The sequence below is a fragment of the Triticum urartu genome, chromosome 3A, assembly GCF_056163025.1.
Source record: "Triticum urartu cultivar PI428250 chromosome 3A, HENAU_Tu73, whole genome shotgun sequence".
In the NCBI taxonomy this organism is placed as follows: Eukaryota; Viridiplantae; Streptophyta; class Magnoliopsida; order Poales; family Poaceae; genus Triticum; species Triticum urartu.
The window spans coordinates 125,223,773-125,245,517 of record NC_141875.1 but is presented as its reverse complement, the minus strand read 5'-3'; positions in this window follow the sequence as shown (position 1 = coordinate 125,245,517).

The following is a 21,745-nucleotide window of genomic DNA, read 5'->3' as shown; positions in this document are numbered from 1 at the left end:
CGGATCGAACTTCGATTCTGATGAGTTCAGAACCTTCTGCGCCTCACAAGGCACACGAGTCGACTATGCTTCAGTCGCCCATCCCGAGTCGAATGGACAAGCAGAAAGAGCAAATGGCCTGATTCTCAAAGGACTGAAACCCCGACTGATGCGAGATCTCAAGCACGCAGCGGGCGCCTGGGTTGATGAACTTCCAGCAGTTCTCTGGGAATTGAGGATAACTCCCAATCGGTCGACTGGCCGAACTCCATTCTTCTCGGTCTATGGGGCTGAATCTGTTCTACCGAGTGACTTGTTTCATAATGCACCACGAGTTGAGCTCTTCTCTGAAGATGAAGCTAAATAAGCTCGGCAAGACGCAGTCAACCTCCTAGAGGAGGAAAGAGAGATGGCCTTGATCCGGTCGACAATTTATCAGCAAGACTTGCGTCGATTCCACGCTAGACACGTGAAGGGTCGTGCCTTTCAAGAGGGAGACTTGGTTCTTCGAGTGGATCAGCAGAAACCACACAAGTTCGCCCCAGCTTGGTAAGGTCCCTCCATTGTCACCAGAGTGCTCCACAATGGAGCATACCACCTTTACAATGTCGAGTATAAGAAGGACGAGCCACAGGCTTGGAATGCGAAGCTGCTCCGCCCCTTTTATACTTAAGTACTCGTTCGAATAAAATGTAATAAGAAATACCTTTGTAATTTGTTTATCAAAGACAAGAGCTTTACAGTCCTCTAGCACGATTGTTGTTGCTTTTGTTTACGTCTGAAAACCCCCAGTGGGTGACTTAGCTGCGAATCCGTTTCGCCTAAGTTCGAAAGAAAATCCTACCGAGTGGTGAGCAAGCCTCTCACTCGGGGGCTTAGCTGCGAACCCGTTTCACCCAAGTTTTTCAAAATCCTACCGAGTGGCGAGCCAGCCTCCCACTCGGGGCCTTAGCTGTAGTCCAGTACTCGCCTAAGTTTGTAAAATCCTACCGAGTGGTGAGCAACCCTCCCACTCGGGGGCTTAGCTGCAGTCCAGTACTCGCCTAAGTTTGTAAAATCCTACCGAGTGGTGAGCAACCCTCCCACTCGGGGGCTTAGCCGCAGTCCAGTACTCTCCTAAGTTTGTAAAATCCTACCGAGTGGTGAGCAACCCTCCCACTCGGGGGCTTAGCTGCAGTCCAGTACTCGCCTAAGTTTGTAAAATCCTACCGAGTGGTGAGCAACCCTCCCACTCGGGGGCTTAGCTACAGTCAGTTACTCGCCTAAGTTTGTAAAATCCTACCAAGTGGTGAGCAACCCTCCCACTCGGGGGCTTAGCTGCAGTCTAGTACTCGCCTAAGTTTGTAAAATCCTACCGAGTGGTGAGCAACCCTCCCACTCGGGGGCTTAGCTGCAGTCCAGTACTCGCCTAAGTTTGTAAAATCCTACCGAGTGGTGAGCAACCCTCCCACTCTGGGGCTTAGCTACAGTCAGTTACTCGCCTAAGTTTGTAAAATCCTACCGAGTGGTGAGCAATCCTCCCACTCGGGGGCTTAGCTGCAGTCCAGTACTCGCCTAAGTTTGTAAATTCTACCGAGTGGTGAGCAATCCTCCCACTCGGAGGCTTAGCTGCAGTCCAGCTCTCACCTGCAAGGACGACAAGGTGCAGGTCGAATACAACCTTCTCCTTTGGAGCTGCACCACAAGTACAACGTACGCTCCATCCCTACCCGCAAGGGCGACGAGGTGCAGGTCGACCGCGGCCCTCTTCTCCTTTGGAGCTGCACCACAAGTAGTACGTACGCTCCATCCCTATCCGCAAGGGCAACAAGGTGCAGGTTGACCGCGGCCCTCTTCTCCGAGCTACGTCACAAATACAATGTGCGCTCCATCCTTGTCCGCAAGGACGACGAGGCACAGGTCGACTTCAACCTTCTCCTTCGAGCTACGCCACAAATACAACGTACGCTCCATCATTGTCTGCAAGGACGATGAGGCACATGCCGACTGCAACGTTCTCCTTTGAGCTACGCCACAGATACAATGTGCGCTCCATCCTTGTCCGCAAGGACGACAAGGCGCAGTTCGATTGAAGTCTCCACTTCAAGGCTACATCTCAAACACGAAGGTCATTCCAAATAGGGAGCAAATTCCAAAAGCAATCGCAAGCATACTCAAAAGCAGTTTAGATAAATCTAAAGTTCCAAGCGACAAATCAAAAGTATTCGAGCATCAGGCCCGAAGGAGTTTAATGGTTATAGCAACCACTCGGCATTCCAAGGCAAATTTAAGACAGATTTAAATCTCATAGTTTGTTCACTCGTCAGGAGGAGGGCTGGCAGGTTCGACGAATTCGTCCAAGTCGATTCCATCTGCGATCTGAGTGGCGGCAGCGATGAAAGTCCGCATAAAGGACCGGAAGTCGTGCCTTTTGGTGTTGGTGACCTTGATCGCCGCCAGCTTGTCTTCACGAGCTTCCTTGCAGTGGACCCTTACCAAGGACAACGCCACGTCAGCACCACACCGGGCACATGACTTCTTCCACTCTTGCACTCGACCAGGAATCTCATTGAGCCTAGTCATCAGAGATTCGAGGTCATTTTGAAGCGTCGCCCCTGGCCAGAGTGATGAGTCGATCCGTGAAACTGCCACATTCAGACGAGCGAGGTAACTTGTGACGCTCGCGACGCGGGATTCCAGTCGAAGCACATTCATGGCAGCCTCGTCGCCGACCGGAAAAACGATAGGGTCTAAACCCGTCTCGATCCTTCCAGTTTCCTCATCAAAGTTTTGGCAGAATTCTGCAGTCAAAGAGTTAGTGAGTCGACTAGACAGGATTAACTTGCAAGCAGTAAAGCAGTCGGATTAAAAGGAGTACCTTCCAACATAAGATAGAGCTTCTTGGCAAGAGTTCTCAGATAGGCTTATATGTCATTTTTCTTACGGACCGCGGACTCCAGCTTCTCATTCAGAGCAATCTTATCCTTCTTCAGACGAGTTACCTCTCGGTTGGACTCATTGAGAGAGGACTTCATCTTGTTTACTTCTCCTTCCAACGCTCTGACCGAAGCCAGCTTCTGGTCTGCAAGGGCAGTCTTATCTTGAGCTTCCTTCTACGCAGCTGCAAGGTCCAAGTCCTTCTTCTCTAGAGCCAACCTCATTTTCTCTGCAAAAGAAGCAATCAGATCAAACAAGAGATCGAAGAAATATCTTAAAAGATGATCGACGTGAACAGTCGACAGGCAGTTACCTTCCATACCAGCAGCTTCAACTTGAGCTTTCTTCAACTTTTGTTGGGCCAGCTCCAAGTCGAGGTTGAGTTGCCTCTGCTTCTCCTGAAATTCGGCAAACTTAGAAATGAGAGTACAAGATTTCTACAGAAGGTAAAAGACGTGTCAATCGACAAGATCAAATATTATTTACTTCCGAGTAAATAAAACTTAAAAGTTTACTCAGACCCCAGTCGACCGCCCGGAGTCGACTGCGGTCTCGGGGACTACACCCAGCAGGTGCACTTGGCATGCCCCCACTGATTCAGACCCCGCTCGATTGGTCCGCCCGGGTCGATATAAAAAAAGAGAGCAGAACTATTCAGACCCTGGTCGACTGCCAGCAGTCGACCGCGGTCTCGGGGACTAAACCCAGTGGGTGCACTTGGCGTGCCCCCACTGGTTCAAATCCCACTCGGACGGTCCGCCCGGTTCGAGTGGAGGAAAGGAAAGGGAAAAGGACTCAGACCCCAGTCGACTGCCAGCAGGCGACCGCGGTCTCGGGGACTACACCCAGTGGGTGCACTTAGCGTGCCCCCACCGGTTCAGATCCCACTCGCCCAGGCCGAGCGGAAGAGCGCAAATGTTAAAGACAACAAAACACCCACTGGGTGTGCAGATTCGACGCAAACAATAAGAGATTGTATGAAAGAAAATATTTCAGGTAGCATATCCTAATAGAACAAGGTCAGTCGAAAGCCTACTTACCTGGACATTGGCCCGACGAGCCGCGTTGGCATCGTAAGCAGCCTGACTGTTCTCGTGCACCGTCTTCATCCGCTCCATCATCACGTTAGCCTGACGAATGGCCTCCGCAGCCGCGTCCGAGTGGCTTTCCGGAACATGGTAGTTTGTGAAGAAGGGAGCAGACGACCCAGGTGCGGCAGCTTGGAGCTCCGAAGCGTGAGGTTGGACGACTGAAGGAAACACTGGTACAATCGACGGTGCATGGCGCTCACTCGATAATGGGACAACCAAAGTTACAGAGGCCCCACCTGCATCTTCAGATTGCTGGACAGTTGATGTTGTCATCGGTCCCAACTGAGACGTCTTGCCAGCTGCTACTTTTTTATTCTTTCTGGGCCTAGGGGCCACATCTTCATCGTCATCCGGAAGCTCAATGACGTTGGGTGGGGCTGCAGATAAATCAGTCGACCCCAAGTGAATCGCCAGAATTCGATCGGCTAAATAATCAAGAACAAGATCCTGAGAGTTCTACCTGGGTTGGAGGTAACCGCGTCTTCCATTTCCTCGTCTTGGTATTGGTAGGAAGAAGTTCCAGACATAGCAGCACTGCAAATGTCAACATTCAGTCGGTTATGTTCTGTTGCTCGAGTCGTCCAAAAGATCAGGTCAGATGATTACCCGGAAATGGTTGGGATGGTCACTTTGATTCTGGGCAAAGCCTTCGGTGGTTTGGAAGATGTGGCCTTCAATGCTTTCGGCGCAGGAGGCGGCGCAGTCTTGAGCTCTTTCAATACCTTCTCAGTCGGTATCGGAGAAGACGTCCGAGGGCGCTTCGAAGATTGCCCAGTCGGTGCGGCCGCCAGGTCAGGGGTGCTCGCCGGGTCGTGAGCGTGCTTGGACCTCCTCTCTCTGCGAGGAGGCGAGTCGACCTCTTCTTCATTACTCGAGTCGTCGCTCTCCTCGTCCTCCTCTGCATCCGAGTGCCACTCGCCACTCTCACCCCCGCTCGCCCCTTCCTCGACATTTTGCTCCTGCACTCCATTGGGCATCGAGTACATATCAATAAGAGCATGAAAAGACAATGAACAAAAGAAATACCGTCGACCGTCAACAAGATGTTACATAGTGAATCAAGAAGACATTCGATAATACCTGTTCTTGCTGGCGCAAATGGTCGAATGGAATCACCCTCCTGGACCCCCGGGGATTATCTTTGTTGCTGGTGATTCATCTCAGCCATTTCTCCACCATGTCCTCACTGACGTCCTTCGGGTGGATCCGAGTGGAATCCTCGAGTCCCGAGTACATCCACATCGGATGGTTACGTGCTTGGAGTGGTTGGATGTGTCGACTGAGAAAGACCTCCAGCAGGTCCATACCAGTCACTCCGTCGTGGACAAGTTGGACGACCTACTCAACCAACACCTTCACCTGTGCCTTCTCTTCCGGGATCACCCTCAAGGAGGAGGGCGTCTCCACTTGAGCCAGGGAAAAGGGGGGAAGTACAGTCGACTAACCCGGGATCGGCTAATCCTTGCAGTAAAACCAGGTCGACGGCTAGCCCAGGACCGAGTCGGGAAGTATCATAGCTGGGAAGGTGCTCTTGTTCCTCATTTGAATTCCATGGCCCCTGCACATCTGTATCACATGCGTCCTCTCATCACTCTTGTTGGCCTTCTTGGCCGTCTGGGAGCGACATGTGAATATGTGCTTGAAGAGACCCCAGTGCGGTCGGCAACCCAAGAAATTCTCGCACATTGACACGAAGGCAGCAAGGTACACGATGGTGTTTGGAGTAAAGTGGTGGAGTTGAGCCCCGAAGAAGTTCAAAAAACCATGAAAGAAAGGGTGGGGAGGCAAAGAAAACCCTCGGTCGACATGAGTGGCGAGGAGAACGCACTCACCCTCCTGCGGCCGCGGCTCGGTCTCGTTCCCTGGGAGCTGCACCGATTCGTGGGGGATCAGTCCCCCCTCAACCAAATCGTTGATGTCGTCTTGGCTGATCGTCGAGCGGATCCAGTCGCCCTGGATCCAGCCCGGCGGCAGGCCGGACCTTGACGAGGATCCACCCCGGCTGGTCCTCTTTCCTTTCGCCTTCGCCGTCGCCTTCTTTGCACGCTCCAACGCCACCGTCTTCTCCTTCCTCATGGCAGCGAATCAAGTCAGAGCGGGGCTGCGATGCCGAGAGCGGAAGCAGGCGCAGCAGAGAAATCGGAGGAAGAAGAAGGAGAATGAGGGCACACTGTTCAAAAGCCCGGTCCGGTGCCTTTTATAAGGACACTTCCGAGTGACTGACTTGTAGGCCTGAACGATCTTATCAAATCCCGCAGCAGTCGCGCGCGCGATACGTGGCGAAAAAGGTGGCGCGGGGATCGAGGCGACCTACCTAATCCGTCCCGATTACCGCGGCCTCCCCCGCCCGGCGGGCTTTCCAAAATTCGAATCCCACGAAATCCACAGACAACAGAACAACTTGACATACGGAAGACATCCTCCACATCATCACTCAGAACTCTTCGGTAAAAGTTCACTCGAGAAAAACTAAGAATGGATCAAGGTGACTGAAAAAGAAGTTGGTGTCATCACCTCAGTTCATTGATCCAGAACAAGACATACTCTTAGCACGAAAATGAGTCGGAAGTGTTCACAACTCCTTCCTCACTCAAACCCTGACCCATTCGGGGGCTAATGATGAAGCTATGTACCTAGGGTAGGGTCATGGATCTGTCCAAGATACCCTCCCCAAGGAAATCTCTAAAGGAACCAGAAGCATTCAAAGAAAAATCATCATCCACTCGACCATGAAGCTATGTTCCACTCGACAGTCTTGAAGACACTCGACCGTATGGACAATCACTCGACTACCAGAAGATCTAGAGCCACTCCACTCTGCAACGGTCGGGAATTAAGTCATAGCTTTAATGGTCATTATGTATCTTTATTGCAGGCGTTACCAGTAACGTCCCCATCTTTACGTACCTTAAACCCTTTGTAACTGAGGACGGGAGGGGTCTGGCGAACTCTATATAAGCCACCCCCTCCTCAGGGACAAGGGTTCGCACCCTCTGTAACACACACGCATATAATCCAGTCGACCGCCTCCAGGCTCCGAGACGTAGGGCTTTTACTTCCTCCGAGAAGGGCCTGAACTCGTAAAACTCACGTGTACAACTCCTCCATAATTAGGATCTTGCCTCTACATTCTTACCCCCCTATTCTACTATCAGACTTAGAACCACGACACCTTCCGTGGTCGACTTGATCATGGAAGTTTTGGTCATCACCCCCGATTGGACAGTACCATATATCACATACATTCTTAGAAGGGAACTCCCAGAAGATGAAGAAGAGGCTCGACATATCGTCCGTCGATCTAAAGCCTTTATTGTGATAAGAGGACAGTTGTTCAGAGAAAGTGTGACTGGAGTTTGACAGAAATGCATAACGCCTGAAGAAGGTCGAGTGATCCTCAATGACATCCACTCGGGGACCTGTGGTCATCATGCGTCCTCTCGGACCATTGTGGCCAAAGCATACCGAGCGGGATTTTACTAGCCACGGGCAAATGAGATGGCACAAGAAATAGTCGACAAATGTGAAGGTTGCCAGTTTTACTCCAACATGTCTCACAAGCCTGCGTCGGCCCTGAAGACCATTCCACTTGTCTGCATTGCTGTTTGGGGATTAGACATGATTGGACCTCTGAGGACTGGTAGGAGTGGATTCACTCATGTGCTTGTATAGCAGTCGACAAGTTCACCAAATGGATTGAGGCCAAGCCTATCAAGAACCTTGATGCCAACACTGCTGTCAGCTTCATCAGAGAGATAATATTCAGATATGGTGTTCCACACAACATCATCACAAGGTACTCGAGTCGACTATGCCTCAGTCGCCCATCCCCAGTCGAATGGACAAGCTGAAAGAGCAAATGGATTGATTCTCAAAGGACTGAAACCCCGACTGATGCGTGACCTCAAACACGCAGCAGGAGCCTGGGTCGACGAACTTCCATCAGTATTGTGGGGATTGAGGACAACTCCCAATCGGTCGACTGGCAGAACCCCATTTCTCTTAGTTTATTGAGCCGAAGTTGTACTTCCGAGTGACTTGCTCCACAATGCGCCCCGAGTCGAGCTTTTCTCAGAGGAAGAAGTAGAACAAGGACGACAAGATGCAGTTGATCTCTTGGGAGAAGAAAGAGAGATGGCCTTGATATGATCAACCATCTATCAACAAGACCTGCGTCGATTCCATGCCAGAAACGTGAGGGGTCGAGCATTTCAAGAGGGAGACTTGGTTCTCCGAGTGGATCAGCAGAAACCACACAAGCTTGCTCCCTCTTGGGAAGGCCCTTTCATTGTCACCAGAGTGCAACACAATCGAGCGTACCACCTCTACGATGTCGAGCACAAGAAAGACGAGCCGCGTGCGTGGAATGCGGAGCTGCTCCACCCCTTTTATACTTAAACACTCAGTCTGTTGAGATGTAATAAGAAGCTCCTTTGTAGTTTGTTTATCAAAGACAAGAGTTTTTACAGTCTTCTGAAAATGATTGTCGATTGCTTATGTTTGTTTCTGAAATCCCCCAATGGGTGGCTTAGCTGCGAATCCGTTTCGCCGAAGTTGAAAAAATCCTACCGAGTGATGAGCAAGTCTCTCACTCGGGGGCTTAGCTGCAGTCCAGTACTCACCTAAGTTGAAAAAATCCTACCGAGTGATGAGCAAGTCTCTCACTCGGGGGCTTAGCTGCAGTCCAGTACTCGCCTAAGTTGAAAAAATCCTACCGAGTGATGAGCAAGTCTCTCACTCGGAGGCTTAGCTGCAGTCCAGTACTCGCCTAAGTTGAAAAAATACTACCGAGTGATGAGCAATTCTCTCACTCGGAGGCTTAGCTGCAGTCCAGTACTCGCCTAAGTTGAAAAAATCCTACCGAGTGATGAGCAAGTCTTTCACTCGGGGGCTTAGCTGCAGTCCAGTACTCGCCTAAGTTGAAAAAATCCTACCGAGTGATGAGCAAGTCTCTCACTCGGGGGCTTAGCTGCAGTCCAGTGCTCGCCTAATTTTCAAAAATCCTACCGAGTGATGAGAAAACCTCACACTCGGGGGCTTAGCTGCAGCCCAATGCTCGCCTAACTTTCAAAAATCCTACCGAGTGATGAGCAAACCTCACACTAGGGGGCTTAGCTGCAACACAATGCTCGCCTAAGTTTCAAAAATACTCCCGAGTGTTGAGCAAACCTCAAACTCTGGGGCTTAGCTGCAGCCCAACGGTCGCCTAAGTTTCGAAAATACTACCGAGTGATGAGCGAACCTCACACTCGGGGGCTTAGCTGCAGTTCAATGCTCGCCTAAGTTTCAAGAATCCTACCGAGTGTTGAGCAACCCTCCCACTCGGGGGCTTAGCTGCAATCCACTACTCGCCTAAGTTTCAAAAATCCTACCGAGTGGTGAGGAACCCTCCCAATCGGGGGCTTAGCTGCAGTCCAGTACTCGCCTAAGTTTAAAAAATCCTATCGAGTGGTGAGGAACCCTCCTAGTCGGGGGCTTAGCTGCAGTCCAGTACTCGCCTAACTTTCAAAAATCCTACCGAGTGATGAGCGAACCTCACACTCGGGGGCTTAGCTGCAGCCCAGTGCTCGCCTATGTTTCAAAAATCCTACCGAGCGATGAGCAAACCTCACATCCTCTCCACGGAGCCGCGCCATAAGTACAAGGTCCGCTCCATTCCTATCCACAAGGATGACGAGGTGTAGGTCGAATGCAATCCTCTCCATGGAGCTGCGCCACAAGTACAATGTCCATTCCATCCCTATCCACAAGGATGACGAGGTGCAGGTCGACTGCAATCCTCTCCATGGAGCTGCGCCACAAGTACAATGTTCGCTCCGTCCCTATCCACAAGGATGACAAGGTGTAGGTCGACTGCAATCCTCTCCACGGAGCTGCACACAAGTACAATGTGCACTCCATCCCTATTCGCAAGGACGATGAGGTGCAGGTCGACTGCGAACCTCTCCTTAGAGCTGCGCCACAAGTACAATGTGCGCTCCATCCCTATCTGCAAGGACAACGAGGTGCATGTTGACTGGGATATTTCCTTCAAAGTTACATCTCAAAGAATATTCCAAGTGAAGAATAAGTTCCACTCGAAGGTAAATGCAAGCACATGCAGAAGATAAACCAAGATCAGATAAAATCTCAAAGGTCTCAGGACAAAGATAAAAGTACTCGGGCGTCAGGCCCGAAAGAGTTTAACGGTTACAATAACCACTCGGCATTCCGAGGCAAATTTAAAGCAAGTTTAAGTATCAAGTTTGTTCACTCGGCAGGAGGAGGACTTGTAGGCTCGACGAACTCATCCAAATCAATCCCATCCGCGATCCAGTGGCAGCAGCAATAAAAGTCTCCATGAAGGACTGGAAGTCATGCATTTTTGTGTTAGCAACCTTGATCGCCGCCAACTTCTCCTCTCGAGCTTCTCGGCAGTGGACTCTGACCAGTGACAGAGCCACATCAGCGCCACATCGGGCAGAGGACTTCTTCCATTCCTGCACTCGACCAGGGATCTCGTTGAGTCAAGCCATCAGAGACTCGAGATCATTCTGAAGCGTTGCCCTTGGCCAGAGTGATGAGTCGATGTGTGAAACTACAACCTTCAGACGGGCAAGATAACTTGTAACACTGGCGACGCGAGATTCCAGTCGAAGCACATTCAAGGGAGCCTCATCGCCGACTGGAGAAAGGATAGGGTCCAAGCCTATCTCGATCCATCCAGTCTCCTCTTCAAAGTTTTGGCAGAATTCTGCAAAGTCAAAGAGTTAATGAGTTGACTGGTTGGATCCAACTTGCAAACAGTAAAACAGTCGAGTAAAAAAGAGGTACCTTCGAGCATAAGAAAGAGTTTCTTGGCAAGAGCTTTCAGATAAGCCTCCAAATCATTCCTCCCGCGAGTCATGCTCTCCAGCTGGTCGGTCAGAGGCACTTTATCTTTTTTCAGACAAGTCGCCTCTCGATTGGATTCAGTGAGAGACGACTTCAGCTTCTTGATTTCTTCCTCTAGTGCTCCGTCCGAAGCCAGTTTCTGGTCAGCAAGGGCAGTCTTCTCCTGAGCCTCCTTCTGCGCAGCTGCAAGATCCAGATCCTTCTTCTCCAAGGCCAACCTCATTTTCTCTGCAAAATACACATTTAGATCAAACAGAAGAATGAAGAGATAACTTGAGGGATGGCCAAGATAAGCAGTCGGCAGGCTATTACCTTCCATACCAGCGACTTCATCTTGAGCCTTCTTCAAGTTCTGATGAGCCAACTCTAGGTCAAGGTTGAGTTGCGTTTGCTTTTCCTCAAATTCGGCAAACTTGGAGATAAGCGTACAAGATTTCTACAGTGAGAAAAGGAGATATCAATAGACAAGATCAAACATTATTTATTTCCGAATGAATAAAACTTCAAGACTACTTAGACCCCAACCGACTGCCAGCAGTTGACTGCGGTCTCGGGGACTACACCCAGTGGGTGCACTTGGCATGTCCCCACTGGTTTGGATTCCACTCGGCTGGTCCGCCTAGACCGAGTGCAAAAAATAAAATAAAAGAGATGAAAAGTGCTCAGACCCCAGCCGACTGCCAGCAGTCGACTGCGGTCTCGGGGACTACACCCAGTGGGTGCACTTGGCGTGCCCCCACTGGTTTGGATTCCACTCGGCTGGTGCGACCAGACCGAGTGCAAAAAATAAAATAAAAGAGACGAAAAGTGCTTAGACCCCAGCCGACTGCCAGCAGTCGACTGCGGTCTCGGAGACTACACCCAGTGGGTGCATTTAGCATGCCCTCACTGGTTCAGATCCCATTCGACCAAACCGAGTGGAAGAGTGCAAATAATAAAGACGACAAAACACCAAGTGGGTGTACAGATTCGAAGCAGACGATAAGAGATTGTGCGAAGGAAAATATTCAGGTAGCATGTCCTAATAAGACAAGTTCAGTAAGAAGTCAACTTACCTAGACATTGGCTCGAAGAGCCGCGCTGGCGTCGTAAGCAGCCTGACTATTGTCGTGCACCGCCTTCATTCGCTCCATCATTACGCCAGCCTGACAGATAGCCTCCATGGCGGCGTCCGATAGGTGGTGAAGAAAGGGACAAACGGCCCAGACGCAGCAGCTTGGAGCTCCGAGGCATGAGGTTGGATGACTGAAGAAAACACTGGTACAATCGACGGTGCGGGGCGCTCACTCGACACTGGGACAGCAAAGGTTACAGAGGCTCTACTTGCATCTTTGGATCCTTTGACTGTTGGTTCTATCGCCGGTTCTGACTGAGATATCTTGCCAACTGCTACTTTCTTGCTCTTCCTGGGCCTTAGCGGCACGTCATCATCATCATCCGGAAGCTCAATGACATTGGGAGGGGCCGCAAAAAAGTCAGCTGACTCCAGATGAGTCACCAGAAGTTAATCGACCATACAATTGAGAACGAGATCACGAGAATTATACTTGGGTTGGAGGTAATCGCATCTTCCATGTCCTCGTCCTCATACTGGTGAGTGGAAGTCCCGGAGGTAGCGGCACTACAAATTTCAGAGTTTATTCGGTCATGTCTTTCGAAATGAATCGACTCAAATCCAGATTCATACTAAAACAAGAAATCAAGTCCAACTAATACCCAAAAGTAATGGGGATGGCCACTTTGATCTTCGGCAAGGCCTTTGGAGGTTTGGACAGCGTAGCTTTCGGTTGCTTCGATGCCTTTTCAGTCGGTGCTGGAGAAGACGTTCGAGGGCGCTTCGATGACTGCCCAGTCTGCGCGGCCGCCTTGCCGCGGGCACTTGCTGGATCGTGAGAAAGCTTGGATCATTTTTCCCTACGAGGAGGAGAGTCGACCTCTTCTTCATTACTCGGGTCGTCGCTGTCTTCGTCCTCCTCGTCGTCAGAGCGCCACTCCCCGCTCTCACCTCCACCCGCTTCTCCTTCTGGGTCCTGCTCCTGCTCCCCGTTGCGCATCGAGTACATCTCAGTCAGGGCCTATAAGACAACAACCAAGACAAGAGACAATCGGGTGACAGCAGACAGCAACTTGATAAATCAAGAAAACACTCGACCATGTGGAGTCTTACCTTGTCAGTCTCGTATGAGTTGTTGAGTCGAGGAATCCTCCGGGATCCCCTAGGGTCTTTATTTCTAGTGATACTCTTCAGCCACCCTTCCAACGTAGCATCATCGACCTCCTCTGGATGGATCTGAGTGGTGTCATCGATGCCTGAATGCATCCACATCGGATGGTCACGAGCTTGAAGTGGTTGGATGCGTCGCCTGAGGAAGACCTCCAACAGATCCATACCGGTTACTCCATCACGAACAAGTTGAACTACTCGCTCAACCAGTACCTTCACTTGCGCCTTCTCCTCTGGGATCACTTTCAAAGCAGAGGGCTTCTCCACTCGGGCCATGGAAAAGGGGGGAAGTCCAGTCGACTGACCTGGAGTCGGCTGGTCCTTGCAGTAGAAACAGGTGGACTGCCACCCTCGAACCGACTCAGGAAGGATCATGGATGGGAAAGTACTCTTACTCCTCATCTGGATCTCGAGACCCCCGCACATATGAATCACTTGCGTTCTCTCGTCACTCGGGTTGGCCTTCTTGATAGACTAAGAATGGCAGGTGAATATGTGCTTGAAGAGCCCCCAGTGTGGCCTACAGCCCAGGAAGCTCTCGCACATGGACATAAAAGCAGCCAGATACACGATAGTGTTCAGGGTGAAGTGGTGGATTTGCGCCCCGAAGAAGTTCAAGAAACCTCGAACGAAAGGGTGGGGAGGCAAGGAAAACCTGCGGTTGACGTGAGTAGAGAGGAGGACACGCTCACCCTCCTGTGGCCGTGGCTCGGTCTCGTTCCTCGGGAGTCGCGCCGATTCATGGGGAATCAATCCCCCCTCGACCAGGTCATCGATGTCGTCCTAGCGGGTCGTCAAGCGAATCCAGTCTCCCTGGATCCAGCCCGTCGGCAAGCCGACCCTCGAAGAAGATCCACCCCGGCCGGACTTCTTCCCCTTCGCCTTCGCCGTCGCCTTCTTTGCATGCTCCAACGCCGCCATCTTCTCCTTCCCCATGCATGGCAGTGGATTGAGTTCGAACGGAGCAATGACGCCAAGAGTGGAGGCAGATGTGGTGGAGAAAACAGAGGAGGAAGGGGAAGAATGGGAACGCACTGTGCGAAAAACCCCGTCCGACGCCTTATATGAAGTCATTTCCGAGTGGATGACTCATGGGCCCAGGCGATCCGATTAAATCCCGCAACAGTCGCGCACGTGATATGTGGTGAAAAATGTGGCGCGGTGATCGAGGCAGCCTGCCTAATCGGTGCAGATTACTGCGGCCTCCTCCGCCTGGCGCGCTTCCCAAAATTCGAATCCCGCGAAATCCGCAGACAGCAGAGCAACCCGTTAGACGGAAGATTTTTCCCATATCAACACTCGAAGCTTAACAATGAAAGTTCACTCGACAAAACCAATAATGGATCAAGGCGACTGAACAAGCAGTTGAAGTCGTCATGAATGTTCATTCGACCTCTGTACAAGACATTTCTGAAGCGCAAAAGCTGAATCGGAGAGGTTATCAACTCCTTCTCCACTCGAACCCTGAACCGTTCGGGGGCTAATGATGAAGATATGTACCTAGGGTAGGGTCATAGGCTTGACCTAGACACCCTCCCCTAGGACGTCACCCTAAAACCAGAAGCATTCGAAGAGGAGTCATCATCCACTCGACCACGAGGACTTCCACTCGGAAGACTTGAAGTCACTCGACCGCGGAGACTGTCACTCGACCACCAGAAGGTCTAAGGTCGCTCCGGACTACAACGGTCGGACATCACCTCATAGCTTTAATGGTCATTATGTTTCTTTATTTACTAGCGTTTCCAGTAATGTCTCCACTTTAATGTACCTTAAACCCTGTGTAACATGGGTTGGCTGGGGTCCTGGCGCACTCTATATAAGCCACCCCCTCCACAGGCACAGAGGTTGGATCTTTTGTAAACTCATGCACACATATAATCCAGTCGACCGCCTCCGGGCACCGAGACATAGGGCTGTTACTTGTTCCGAGAAGGGCCTGAACTTGTAAAACTCGTGTGTACAACTACTACATAGCTAGGATCTTGCCTCCTCATACCTACCCCCCATTCTACTGTCAGTCTTAGAACCACGACGCGAAGGGCTAGAGAGCTCCTTCAGACAGCACTGGTTCAGCAGCAGGCTTATTCTTATAGCCGTGACAGGATTCATTCCACCCCCCGCCCGAGCCGGAGTTACAGTGGGCATATCAATGAGCCGGCTATGTCGAGCAGTGGGCGGAACCATAACCCGCCTCATGGACATAACCCGGCGGGCCATGGCGCCGATGCTCAGAACATAGTGGATCAAGGTAGAGCGCGTCGAGAGGCCAAGCTAGCGGCTTACTATGTAGCTCGTCAACCTACTCCGGTTCGTCCAACCACTTCTATGGAGCCAGGGGTAACCTTTAGAAATTTGGGCGTGCCTTGCTTAGTATAGGATCTACATAATGAGAGTTTGCTAAAGGATTTCAAGGGTCCTCGCAAGGTGCCTAACTATACAGCCGATTTACCTCCTGAGGCGTGGATTGAGAGTTATGAGATGGCCATGGAATTGCTAGATGTCAGCGATGGTGCGTGTGCTAAATATTTCCCCCTGATATTGGAGGGAACGGCCCGCACTTGGTTGAAGGGGCTCCCTGCCAATTCTATTGGGTCATGGGCCGAGTTAAAGCTCGGTTTATCCGAAATTTCAAGGATACATGCAAGCAGCCCATGTCAATTGTGGATTTAGCCTCTTGTGTCCAAGAAGAAGGTGAGTCGACAGCCCATTGGGTGCACCGGGTCTCAACTATCTTGCACTCGTCAGATCGCATCAATGCCGACTCAGCAGTGTTGATATTGGAAAACAATTGTCGTTTCACGCCCCTAAAACAGAAATTAGGGCGGCTCAAACGCCACTGCAATGACATGGGGACACTGATGGCGGCTCTGGTTAAGTATGCTGACTCTGATGGTACCAAGGACCCCGAGTCTGATGACGAAAAGCCAGGAAAGGGAAAGAAGAGCGGCAACACCAAAGGGCAGCACCATAACTCGGCTAACCAGGGAAGCAACAGTAAGTGCAAAGCTGATAATAGGTTCGGCTTTGTGGCTAACACCAATGCGCAGAATAATGGTCAGCGTCGTAAGGGTAAACCGCCCCCCGGACTGATGGATCCGGTTTCAACCTTGAACAGATGCTAAATCAGCCCTGCCCAAGACATCGTACGCGAGAAATACCATCCGGGCACCTCTGGAAGGATTGTTACATTATGAAGGAGTACGAGAATTCCAATCTTTTTCAAGACAATCATGGGCCAGGTGGCAGTTCAGGATCCGGCTCTCACGGACCGGGTTATGGCGGTGGTGGCTCTAACTCTGGATTCCATGGAAATCAAGGCAATCACGGCAACCAGGGTGGTTACGATCAGCAGAGTAATCAGGGGAGTCAGCAGCAGCAACAGTCTGGTTATCAGAGCAAACCGAAGCAGTTGAATAGTGGACAGTATCATGTCTTCACCACTAGCTTATGTAAGCATGACTAGAAGCTTCATAAGAGGGTAGTCAATTCTATTGAGCCGGCGGTTCCCCGTTACTTGTGCTGGTCTGAGCAGCCCATTGTGTTGAGTCGGGAAGATCACCCGCACCGGGTTGATAATCCAGGTCACTTGGCTTTAGTGATCGCACCTCAGGTCGGAGGGTATAAGTTCACCAAGGTACTCATGGACGGAGGGAGTAGCATCAATATCCTTTATTATGAAACTTTTCGTCGCATGGGGTTGACTGATAAAAGTCTTAAGCCATCAAACACTGTTTTCCATGGCATGGTACCTCGTAAGTTGGCTTACCCAGTTGGTAAGATAGCTCTGGAAGTTGTTTTTGGGGATGATCATGACTCTAGGTCGGAGACATTGACCTTTGAAGTGGTCAAGATCCATAGCCCATATCACGCTCTGTTTGGACGGCTGGCTTATGCCAAGTTCATGGCACGACCTTGTTATGTGTATCTGCAGCTCAAGATGCCGGGTTACAAGGTAACCATCACGGTGCATGGGAGCCGGAAGATAGCCTTGTAGTGTGAGGAAGGAGACGCTGCTTATGTGAGTCTATTTGTGCAACTGAGGAGCTGAAATTTTATAAGGATAATGTTGACCTGGCGGACATGACGTCTCTAAAGAAGCCAACCACGGAGAAGGATCCTTCGCTCAAATTTAAGTCGGCCGATGACACTAAGATGGTTGATTTTGTTCCTGGCAATTCATCTAAGCAGTTCAATACCAGTGCCAATCTGGATCCGAAATAGGAAAGCGCGCTCATTGAGTTCATCCGTGAGAACCGGACATCTTTGCATGGAAGCCTTCAGACATGTCGGGTGTACCGAGAGAACTCGCTGATCACACTCTTAATATTGATCCAAAATTTAAGCCGGTTAAACAGTTTCTTCGCCGGTTTAATGAGGAGAGGCGGCAAGCCATTGGAGAGGAAGTGGCTTGGCTTTTGGCAGTCGGGTTTAGCGTCGAAGTTTTCCATGTTGAGTGGTTGGCTAACCCGGTGCTGGTCCTTAAGAAGAACGACACTTGGCGTATGTGTGTGGACTACACAGACTTAAACAAGGCTTGTCCGGCTGATCCTTTTTCTCTCCCTCGCATTGATCAGATTATCGATGCTACGGCGGGTTGTAAGCATTTGAGTTTCTTGGATGCTTATTCTTGTTATCATCAAATCAAGATGGCAGTTAAGAACCAGGAGAAGACGGCTTTCATAACTCCCTTTGGAGCCTTCTGCTATGTGTCTATGCCTTTTGGGCTCAAGAGTGCCCAGGTGACTTATCAGAGATGTGTGCAGAATTGCCTTCATGATCAAATTGGGCGCAATCTTCATGATTATGTGGATGATATTATGGTGAAATCCAGAGAGAAAGAGACATTGATAGACGATTTGAAAGAAACCTTTGATAATCTCTGGATTTATAAAATGATGCTTAACCTGGCCAAGTGTATTTTTGGTGTGCCGACAGGAAAGCTCTTGGGTTTTTTTGGTGTCTAACAGGGGCATTGAAGCTAATCCGGAGAAGATCAAAGCCAACATTTCTCTGGCTAAACCGGCATGTGTCAATGATGTGCAACGTCTAGCGGGTTGTATTGCGGCATTAAGCCGGTTCATAAGCCAGTTGGGAGAGAAGGCCATCCCTTTGTATCAGATGATGAAAAAGACAGATAATTTTGTCTGAAGTGATGCTGCTAATGCAGCATTTGAGGACCTGAAGAAGCAGCTGGCTGAGCCGCCTGTTCTGGCTGCTCCTGTTGATAAAGAGCCATTATTGTTGTACATAGCAGCCAATGCCCGGGCTGTTAGCGTGGCTAATGTGGTAGAATGGAAGGAGGCAGGCAAGGAATATCCGGTTCAAAGGCTGGTTTATTACATCTGCGAGGTGCTTATTGAGTCCAAGCAGAGATATCCGCACTAGCAGAAGCTTGTATATGGGGTGTTCATGGCCAGTCGGAAGCTTAAGCAATATTTTTTGGGTCATCCCATCACTGTGGTTAGTTCTGCTCCTTTAGGGGACATTATTCAGAACAGAGAAGCCACAGGTCGGGTAGCCAAGTGGGCCATTGAGCTTGGTCCTCATGGTTTGAAATATATGCCTCACACGGCCATCAAGTCTCAGGCGCTGGTGGATTTCATCAATGACTGGACAGTGCTGCAGATGCCCGAGGAAAAGCCAGATAACACGTATTGGACTATTCACTTTGATGGGTCCAGGCGATAGGAGGGCTCGGGGGATGGAGTTGTGCTCGCTTCCCATCGAGGTGATAAATTTTGTTATGTTCTTTGTTTGATGTTCCCTTGCACTAACAATGCAGCTGAATATGGGGCCTTGCTCCACGGTCTTCGGATGGCTAAGGAGATGAACTTAAGCCGGGTTAGGTGCTTTGGTGACTCAGATTTGGTGGCTCTGCAAGTCTCTGGTACTTGGGATTCTAAGGATCCACTCATGGCGGCTTATCGGTGAGAGGTGGATGTTATTGCTTGTCACTTTAAGGGTTATCAAGTTGAGCATGTTGATCGGAGGAAAAATGAAGTGGCGGATGCTTTATGCCGGTTGGGTTCTCAACGTAAACCGGTGCCGCCTAATGTCTTTCTTGTTGTTTTGCATAACCCATTGGTCAAGTTACCTACAGAGGAGGATTTGGCTATTCCTGACCCGGAAGCTCAGTTGGTAGCGGCTCTTCATGTAATTCCAGATTGGACAGTCCCTTATTTTCTTATATGACCCGGGGCAAGTTACCTGAGGATGAAACCATAGCCAGGCAGATAACCCGGTGGTCTAAGTCAATGACAATTGTTAATGGAGAGCTACACCATCGCAGTGTCACAGGGGCATTTCAACGTTGTGTTTCTCCAGAAGAGGGTTGTGAAATCCTACGTTAGATTCATGAAGGAGACTGTGGTCATCATGCCGGTTCAAAATCTCTCGTGGCTAAAGCTTTTCGTCATGGGTTTTATTGGCTAACACCTCATGCTGATGCGGAGGACCTGGTCGCCAGGTGTGATGGATGTCAGAAATTTTCACGACGAGCTCATGTGCCGGCTCAATAATTGAGGATTATTCCAATTGAAGGAAATATGCCCTAGAGGAAATAATAAAGTTGTTATTTATATTTCCTTATATCATGATAAATGTTTGTTATTCATGCTAGAATTATATTAACCAGAAACTTAGTACATGTGTGAATACATAGACAAACAGAGTGTCACTAGTTTTCCACTACTTGACTAGCTCGTTGAATCAATGATGGTTATGTTTCCTAACCATAGACATGAGTTGTCATTTGACTAACAGGATCACATCATTAGAGAATGATGTGATTGACTTCACCCATCCATTAGCTTAGCACGATGATCGTTTAGTTTGTTGCTATTGCTTTCTCCATAACTATAGATGTTCCTATGACTATGAGATCATGCAACTTCCGAATATTGGAGGAACACTTTGTGTTCTACCAAACATCACAACGTAACTGGGTGATTATAAAGGTGCTCTACAGGTGTCTCTGATGGTGTTTGTTGAGTTGGCATGAATCAAGATTAGGATTTGTCACTCCGATTGTCGGAGAGGTATCTCTGGGCCCTCTTGGTAATGTACATCACAATAAGCCTTGCAAGAAATGTAGCTAATGAGTTAGTTACGGGATGTAGCATTACGTAACGACTAAAGAGACTTGCCAGTAACGAGATTGAACTAGGTATTGAGATACCGACGATCGAATCTCGGGCAAGTAACATACCAATGAAAAAAGGAACAAAGTATACCATTATGCGGTTTGACCGATAAAGATCTTCGTAGAATATGTAGGAGCCAATATGAGCATCCATGTTCCACTATTGGTTATTGACTGGAGATGATCTCGGTCATGTCTACATAGTTCTCGAACCGGTAGGGTCCGCAAGCTTAACGTTTGGTGACTATCGGTAATATGATTTTATGTGTTTTGATGTACCGAAGGTAGTTCGGAGTCCCGGATATGATCACGGACATGACGAGGAGTCTCGAAATGGTCGATACATAAAGATCTATATATTGGATGACTACATTTGAACTTCGGAAAGGTTCCGGGCAAGTTCGGACAAATAATGGAGTACCGAGAGGTTATCGGAACCCCTCGGGAGTGTAATGGGCCTATTGCGCCTTAGTGGAGAAGAGGAGGGGTGGCCAGGGCAGGCCACGTGCCCCCTCTCCCTCTAGTCCGAATTGGACAAGGAGGGGACGGCGCCCCCCTTTCCTTCCCCCTCTCTCCTCCTTCCCTCTCACTTACTCCTACTCTTGGAAGGGTTGGAGTCCTACTCCCGGTGGGAGTAGGACTCCCCTTTGGGGCACGCCTAGGAAGGCCGGCCTCTCCCCCTCCTCCACTCCTTTATATACGGAGGAGGGGGCACCCCATAGACACACAAGTTGATCTTTGATCTTTTAGCCGTGTGCGGTGCCCCCCTCCACCATAATCCACTTCGGTCATATCGTAGCGGTGCTTACGCGAAGACCTGCGTCGGTAGCTTCATCAACACCGTCATCACGCCGTCGTGTTGACGGAACTCTCCCTCGAAGCTCTACTGGATCGTTAGTTCGTGGGATGTCACTGAGCTGAACGTGTGTAGATCGCGGAGGTGCCGTACGTTCGGTACTAGGATCGGTCGATCGTGAAGACGTACGACTACATCAAGCGCATTGTCATAACGCTTCCGCTGACGGTCTACGAGGGTACGTAGATGATACTCTCCCCTCTCGTTCCTATGCATCACCATGATCTTGCGTATGCGTAGGAATTTCTTTGAAATTACTGCATTCCCCAACAGTGGTATTAGAGCCAGGTTTATGCGTAGATGTCATATGCACGAGTAGAACACAAAGGAGTTGTGGGCGTGGGTATATACATATTGCTTGCCGTCACTAGTTGATTCTTTATTCAGCGGCATTGTTGGATGAAGCGGCCCAGACCGGCATTACGCGTATGCTTACGCGAGACTGGTTCTACCCTCGTGCTTCGCACACAGGTGGCTAGTGGGTGTCTGTTTCTCCAGCTTTAGTTGAATCGGATTCAATGAATAGATTTCTTTCTGAAGATCAAAAAGCAATCACTATACCTCGTTGTGGTTTTTTGACTCGTAGGTAAGAACGGTTCTTGCTCAGCCCATAGCAGCCACGTAAAACTTGCAACAACAAAGTAGATGACGTCTAACTTGTT